The sequence below is a fragment of the Oratosquilla oratoria genome, chromosome 12, assembly GCF_046742065.1.
Source record: "Oratosquilla oratoria isolate Oo_2021 chromosome 12, ASM4674206v1, whole genome shotgun sequence".
NCBI classification, from domain to species: Eukaryota; Metazoa; Arthropoda; class Malacostraca; order Stomatopoda; family Squillidae; genus Oratosquilla; species Oratosquilla oratoria.
Window position 1 is genome coordinate 57,490,609 of NC_134788.1, and position 9,166 is coordinate 57,499,774.

A 9,166-nucleotide genomic window follows, 5' to 3' on the forward strand; every position below is an offset into this window, starting at 1 on the left:
AACCATTCACTTGGTGACTCACTTTATAAGAGGTATGATACTTGAATTAGGCTTATAAATTTTATAGATGTTTGAGAAGAGAAGCTGGAACAGGTTGGAGTGTGTCAAGGAAGAGGAATTGCACATTGTTGAAGTTTTGTCAGGTGGCATCAGTGCAATGGCTTAGGTATGAAAAGAAGGGTGGAGTTAATATGTAAGAGAAAGAGTCAAGTTCATAGAGAGTTAGATTTCACTCCTGGAATAGATTCTGCCACCTCAGTGCCAGGTGGGCAGGAGTGGTGGGTTCAACGCCTGGTCGAGAGTAGAAACAAGTTGTTCTGGCCTATATATGTTCACTGTTGAATGTCTTGCTTATGCCTGATTTATAGTAGCAAAATTTTTTAAGTTTAAAAAAGGTAAGAAAATAAAAGCAGAGTTTTCCCTGTGTTTACCTCTTCACTGCTCATCATGTCTGTAAGGTGCCAACCTTTGCAAGACGGGATAACATGATATTGGAAAGTACAAGTATTTTCCCTCAGTATTTACAAAACAGGGTTTAGATATGGTACTTGATTCAGGCTCAATTTTCAGTGAAGAAGAAATAGATATACTAATGTCAGCATTAGCATAGTAGATGTAGATGATATTGGAAAGTATTCCAAAATCCATGTGGGCATGAGTATGGGTGTTAAGTGCTATGTCAGATATATTTAAGATGCTACACCAGGACTTCGGTGACATGAAACTTTATGACCAATGAAACGCACCCACCCAGTCCTCTGTTCACCTCATCATATTTTGCTCAATGTAGGTTTTCTGAGAAATCTTGTCACAGAGGCTAAGTTTAAGACTTTTGTTGTGTAGTTAAGGGAAAGAGATTAAAGGGAAGAAGGAAAATTTATTATTGGCATCCTCTCTAGACCTCATAACCTGAGTATAGGATAGACTAAACCCCTGTTGCAAGAAGTAAGGAGGGCATCACAATACAAGAATGTTGTGATCATGAGAGGTTTGCTCTACACATTGACAGTGATATTATAGTAGATCAGGAAGCACAGAAATCTTAAGATGTGATACAGGAGAAGGAATAGATTACCTATCCTGTGATGGAGGGGAAAACTTTGGACTTACTGTTGATAAATAAAGATGATATCATAAAGTATTGATGGGTAATACACTAGGTATTAGTGATCATTAAGAGATATGATTTAGCATTAAGTGAGAGGAAATTAACGGTAAGAATAACATCTTAGTGTCTGACTTTGAAAAGCTGATTTCGAGGGAATGAAAAAATAGCTGAGTAAGTATGCAAGAAGTAATAGACCTGACTTAGGTCATGACATGTGGGAAGTAGGAAAACTCCCAAGTGTGGTCACTAACAAAGAGGTGTAGAAGAATTATACAATACCCTAACTGTTAGAATTCAGATCAGCCAACAGGAAAGTCAGATAATTAATACATCTACATGGATGACGGATAGGTTGAAAAATGAGATTGGAATGAAAATTGCACAGAGTGAAACATGACTACAAAATTATGGTGGCGACAAGTGGGATCTAGCCCCAAAGGCTTCTTTCATCTCTACAGCAATAAAGTTATAGAAAAGATAGGCCCAATACAACATGATGACGTCTTTATAGATACAGAGGAAAAAATGAGTGAGGCATCTTTCAGTATTTACAAAAGAGGTTTGATATGGTATCTGATTGAGATCCAATTTTCAGTGGGAAAGAGATATATATTAACAAGAGAATTAGCAAAGAAGATGGAGTAAAACTTATAGATAGACTTGAAGCTACAAAATCACCAGGTCTGCTAAAAGAAAAAAAAATTGTGACACTAAAACAGAATGCCATATTAGGTCGGGGGGAAATGCTGGGATACTATAAATTATCTTGATAAATTGTATGGTTAAGGAAATGGGAAATTGACTTCAATATTCAAAAGTCCAGTACATTAAACATCGGATTATACAACCCAACTAATAGGTATAACTTAGGTAACACCATATTTGAGAAGACGGAATGTGAAAAGGACTTAGGGGTGAAAGTGAGTCTTGATGTTAAATCCAGGAAACAGTGTATTTGTGCAAGGAATATGGCTAACAGGTCATTAAGTTTTATTGTTAGAATGGCTACAAACACAAATACAGCCCGGATATTAATTCACTAGAATCAGTACAGAGGAGAATTACCAAAATGATGCACGGATTTGGCAATTTACCATATAAAGACAGGATTAGGTATTTTAACTCTGGAAAGACAAAGAGTATGGAATAGTCTAATAGAAGTATTAAAATGGGTCAAGGGTGATGCAAGCAGGTTCTTCATATTATGACAGCAGAGAGTTGAAACATTTGGTTGCTTAAAGAGAAGATTAGATAACTATAAATAGGGAAAATAGGTGATAATGGACATGAAACTGTCTATAGTAGGCCTTGTGGTCTCCTCTACTCTTGTGTTCTTGTATAGAGGATCTGGAGTCGTATTGGTTTCGCCTTAATGGTCATCACTAGGCAAGCTGCAGGTTTAAGGCAACCTGCGCGGTATGCGGCAAACTACACGAGGGGAAAGAACAGCTGCGGCACCAGGAATTTTTAGTTGGGGAGGCTGAGCAAATTTTTGGGGTGGCTTATATTACTATGATTTGTGCGTTAGCGGCAATGTGAAAGGCGTAGTCCAAGGTCCGCCATGGGGTCAAAGGGGCCGGCCTAGGGTCCTTGGTGGGGTCCAGGGGCACCGCCCTGACGGGAGCTCTGCTAGGATTTTTTGTTGGGGGCTGAAAGGGACTCAACATGTTGACGAGGGAGGGGGGGGGTCTTAGAAAATTGAACTCAGATGATGATCATTCACGAACATCTGAACATGGGAGGCATACCATGCTGTTTTGATCCCGGTAAAAAAAAGTTGATTTTCTAACCTCACTTATCTATTGTTCGAGTGAGGTAGACGATTTAATACACTTCTGCAGCGCACACAATGAACGAACCAAGATAGGAATAATGATTGGGTTTTTTCTTAGAGCACTAAGGATATGCAGCAAAGAGTTTTTGGACGAAGAAATTGTGCATATCACAAAAACTTTCAGAGCACAAAAATATCCAGAGGCGCTAATTTCCACATCTTTGAGAAAAGCAAAAAGTATCAGGCAACGAAAAGAAAAAGTGGTCAAAAAAGAAACTAGATACCTTGTCGCACCAGGCTCCGATTTCTCACAATCACTGGGGGATGCAACACGATCATTAGGACTAGAAATAAACAGCCAAGCAGGAAAGAAAATTAAAAACCTAATAACAACAACGACACAAACAACTAACGACCTAAGCGTTGTATACAGGATACCACGCAGCAGCAAATGTGACAGATCATACTATGGTGAGACACCACAGAGGGCTTATGGCCAGAATCAAAGAACACAAAGCAAACCTAAAATACCACAGGCTTTCCAACGCGATGTTGAGTCATACAGAACAAGAAGGTCATATGCCCGATTGGCTACAATCAGAAGTGGTTGAAAAAGGATTGACAAAGAGAAGAAGGAAAACAGTTGAAGCATTACACATTCACATTGTTACCAAACCCAACATAAACCAAAAAGTGGGAGACATAAAGTGGACAGAATACTCGGCGAGGTATGCGTCTATAGAAAGACGCCCCAGGGCAGCGCCGACATGACACGGGGAATTTATAACATGACAAAACATCACAAAGGATTACAAAGGCGGAGCATGCCGACAGGAGACCTTTTGATCCATATCTAGGTCGGATGCGAAAAAAAATCATATCAATAATAAAACAATAAATAAAAACTATAATAGTGTAAATAACAAATAAAATACATAAATAAATGCATAGGTATAGTTAAATAATAAACAAACAGGTAAATAGTAAATAATAATAAATTGACATATAACTAATGATGATACAAAACTGTGCGGAGTGGCAAATGATCACTCAAACCAATTAGATATTCAAGAAGATTTAGATAAATTACAGCAATGGTCTGAAAAGTGGCTAATGAAATTTAACACAAGTAAATGCAAGGTAATGCACATAGGTAAAAATAACAGTAGGTACGATTACAAGTTATTTGGAAATTCGTTAACAAAAGTGGATAGTGAAAAAGATCTCGGCGTAATTATCAGTAACGACCTCAAATCATCCAAGCAGTGTATTTCAGCCTCTGAGAAAGCAAATAAGATTCTGGGATTGATTGCGCGATCTTTTGATTTCAAAAGTCCATCACTCATTAACAAGCTATATAAATCGTTAGTTCGTCCACATTTGGAATATGCTGTTTCTGTATGGTCACCGAATCTCATTAAAGACATTGACAGACTGGAAAAAGTACAACGGCGAGCCACAAAACTGATTCCAAATATCAAAAATAAATCATACGAAAATCGACTTAAGCACATGAATCTGTTTTCCCTAAAAAAGCGTAGACTCAGAGGTGACTTGATACAGGTCTTTAAGATTTTAAAGGGAATTGACAACATCAAAAGTGACAAAATTTTTACATTGAATGAGAATCAGACAAGAAACAATGGTCTCAAACTGTCCGGAAATAGATTCAATTTGGAAGTAGGTAGAAACAACTTTGCCAACCGTGTAGTTAATGAATGGAATAAACTTCCTGCACAGGTAGTGCAATGTAGTTCAGTTCGAAGCTTTAAGAATCATTTAGATAAATACCTAAGTAAGATGCTGTAATTATTATAATTTATGTTATATTATTTGTTTTTGTTTTGTTATAATTTGTCTGTCTGATTTTCATTTATTATTAGTTATATGTCAATTTATTATCATTTACTATTTACCTGTTTGTTTGTTATGCAACTATACCAATGCATTTATTTATGTATTTTAATTGTTATTTACATTGTTATAGTTTTAATTTATTATTAATATGATTTTTTTTTTTTTTTTTTTTTTTTTTTTCATCCGACCTAGATATGGATCAAAAGGTCTCCTGTCGGCATGCTTTGCCTTTGTAATCCTTTGTAATAATAAATGAAAATCAGACAGACAAATGATAACAAAACAAAAACAAATAATATAAGATAAATTATAATCATTACAGCATCTTACTTAGGTATTTATCTAACTGATTCTTAAAGCTTCGAACTGAACTACATTGCACTACCTGTGCAGGAAGTTTATTCCATTCATTTACTACACGGTTGGCAAAGTTGTTTCTACCTTCTTCCAAATTGAATCTATTTCCGGACAGTTTGAGACCATTGTTTCTTGTCTGATTCTCATTCAATGTGAAAATTTTGTCACTTTTGATGTTGTCAATTCCCTTTAAAATCTTAAAGACCTGTATCAAGTCACCTCTGAGTCTACGCTTTTTTAGGGAAAACAGATTCATGTGTTTTAGTCGATTTTCGTATGATTTATTTCTGATATTTGGAATCAGTTTTGTGGCTCGCCGTTGTACTTTTTCCAGTCTGTCAATGTCTTTAATGAGATTCGGTGACCATACAGAAACAGCATATTCCAAATGTGGACGAACTAACGATTTATATAGCTTGTTAATGAGTGATGGACTTTTGAAATCAAAAGATCGCGCAATCAGTCCCAGAATCTTATTTGCTTTCTCAGAGGCTGAAATACACTGCTTGGATGATTTGAGGTCGTTACTGATAATTACGCCGAGATCTTTTTCACTATCCACTTTTGTTAACGAATTACCAAATAACTTGTAATCGTACTTACTGTTATTTTTACCTATGTGCATTACCTTGCATTTACTTGTGTTAAATTTCATTAGCCACTTTTCAGACCATTGCTGTAATTTATCTAAATCTACTTGAATATCTAATTGGTTTGAGTGATCATTTGCCACTCCGCACAGTTTTGTATCATCAGCAAATTTGGAAACAGATTTTAGTCCATGGTCTATATCATTTATATATACTATGAATAGAAGTGGCCCAAGAACGGAACCCTGAGGAACTCCACTTGCAACACTTTTCCATCCAGAAGTTTTTCCATTTGAAACAACTCTCTGTTTTCGACCATTCAACCAATTACTAGTCCAACCTAATAGGCTACCACTTATTCCATGCAAAGCTAATTTAGTAAGTAGTCTTTCGTGTGGGACGGTATCAAAAGCTTTTGCAAAGTCTAGATATATTAAATCTATATTGTTTCTTTTGTCATAATTCGAGATAACTGTGTTGTAGAATTCGAGTAAGTTAGTCACGCAAGAACGTTTCCGTCTGAAACCATGCTGGCTATCATTTATCAAACGGTTACTTTCTAAATGATGTTCGATAGCATCTCTGATGATACTTTCCATTATTTTTCCTACGATTGAAGTCAAACTTATAGGCCTATAGTTATTTGGTTTATTTTTGTCACCTTTTTTGAATATGGGAGTAACGTTAGCTAGCTTCCATTCTCTTGGGACATCTCCGGATATGATGGATTTCTTGAAAATAATTTCTAATGGAACAACAATCTCATTTTTCATTTCCTTTAAGATTCTTGGATGCCAACCGTCAGGCCCTGGTGTTTTATTAACTTTGAGTTTGTCTATACACCTTTTAATTTTTTCTTTTGTAATATTTACCGTAGTGAGTAAGTTTACCCCAGACTTTTCACAGGTTTCAGTTTGGAATTCACTTTGAGGTGTTTCGTTTACGAATACTGAGCTAAAATAATTCTTTAAGATATTACACATTCCTTCATTTGAATATTCAAGTTGGCCGTCAGCAGATAATAGTGGACCAATGTGATTCCTAACAACCTTTTTATCTCTGATGTAACTATAGAATTCTTTGGGATTCTTTTTGGATTTATCAGCGATGTTCATTTCGTATTGTCGTTTTCTTTTCCTTATTGTCTTTTTTAAATCTTTCTGTGTTGATACATAACTTTCATAGTCATTAGATGCACCCGAGCACTTATATTTCTTATAAGCCTGTCTCTTTTTAGCAATACTTTTTTCAGTTTCTTTGTCGAGCCACTTTGGGCGAGCCTGATTTGGGGGATGTCTGTCCTTAAAAGGAATGTAAGTTTGAATCATCTTAGTGAGCGTATTTTGAAATATTTCCCACATCTGATCTACAGGTCTTTCGTTTAATTTTGCCTCCCAATCTGTAAGCTGAAGCTCCTGACGTAGTCCTATGAACTGAGCTTTACTGAAATCGGGTATTTTAGAAACACAAGTATCTATTCTAAAATTGTTTAGGAGTTTGAATCTAACTAAGATGTGATCGCTATTTGCAACAGATTCACCGACTTCTACATCAGTTACCATGCTTTCGCGGTGACATTTATTTTCATTTTCATGTATTTTCATTGATTAAAAATAATATATTTTATTCTTATTATATATGCGTTCTGTATCAATGCTAATTATCATGTTATTATGTTGTATGATATAGTATATCATGTATATATATATATATATATATATATATATATATATATATATATATATATATATATATATATATATATATATATATATATAATTCAAAACAGGCATGTTCGTTTTTCAACGGCATATTCTCCTCGAAATTAGTGAAGATCTAAATTCAGTATCACGACATAATTTAGCCAATCATATTCCAGCACTGCCGTCGAGTTGCCAATAGCCCATTTTCACTCAAATTATTCCAATATTTTGCATTATTTCTCCAAAACAACAGTATGCATAAGCACGGCAATTTTTTACCATATCAATTAGATAGTAAGCATCGTCCTGGCAAGACAAAAACTAAATGAAGTAATGACTATGCTTTTACCCTAATCTAAAAAAAAAAAAAAAAAAAAAAAAATCACGTAACAATGCGCAAGAATACGGCAGTGTAAGGGTAAAAAGTTGATTTTGTTTAATAATTTTATGGATCTCTTTATTTTTCATTTATTTATATATTGCGTTTTATGTCATTTAATATTTATTTATTCCTATATTTTTCTTTGTTAATTCTATTTGTATTTTTATGTTTATTTTATTTATATTCTCAAGGGACAAAAACACCTTTACGGTTTTTTTGGGGGAAAAAATGTCGACTGTATTTTTGTCATGTGTGAAGGAAGTCGATGTTAGGAAATTTTGACGGTATTTCTGTCCCGTTGAAGGATTATCTTTTTCGCGAATAGGACAAAAAATATACGATTTTTCTGCCAAATGTGAAGGAAGACATCGACATAGAAAACAAAAATCGACGGCATTTTTGCCTAGTGTGAAGATGGAAATCGACGTAATTTTTGACTAGTATGAAGGAGGAAATTGACGGGATTTTTGCCTAGTGTGAACATTGAAATCAACGTTATTTTTGCCTAGTGTGAACATGGAAATCGACGGTATTTTTGCCTAGTATGAAGGAGGAAATCGACGGCATTTTTGCCTAATGTGCAGATGGAAATCGACGGCAGTTCTGCCTAGTGTGTACATGAAAATCAACGATAATTTTGCTTAGTGTGTATATATAAGTCGACGTCATTTTTGCCTAGTGTGTAGATGGAAATCGACGGTATTTCTACCTAGTGTGAAGATGGAAATCTACGGCAGATTTGCCTAGTGTGTACATGGAGATCGACGATATTTTTGCCTAGTGTGAAGATGGAAATTGATAGTATATTTGCCTAGTGTGAAGGTGAAAATCGATGGTGTTTTTACCTCGTTTGAAGATGGAATTCGACTGTGTTTTTGCCTAGTGACGACGTAAAAGATCAAGGTATCATGTTATCATGGAGCGAAATTTTCGGTTCAGCACGTGGCCTCACGTAACACTGAACGAAAAATTCTGAGAAAGCCCAAAAATGTTTTAAGAATATAGAAAAGACGATGAATTTTGACAATTGTGTTCTTATCAAAACTGAGCGAAACATTCTGAGAATATCCTTGTATACATATAGAGAGAAACGTTTTAGAATATAGAAAAGACGATGTATTTTGACAATTTTCATATTAACACTGAATGAAACATTATGAGAAACGTGAGAATTTTTTACATAGAAAATACGATTAATTTTGACAATTGTGTTGATATCAACACTGAGCGAAACATTATGAGAAAATCCTTAAACACGTGTAGATAATTTTTTTTAATACAGAAAGGACCGTGAATTTTGAAAATTGTTTTCATATTAACACTGAGCGAAACATTCTGAGAAAACCTTTAAACACGTGCAGAGAAAAATGCTTTAAAGATATAGGTTACATGATT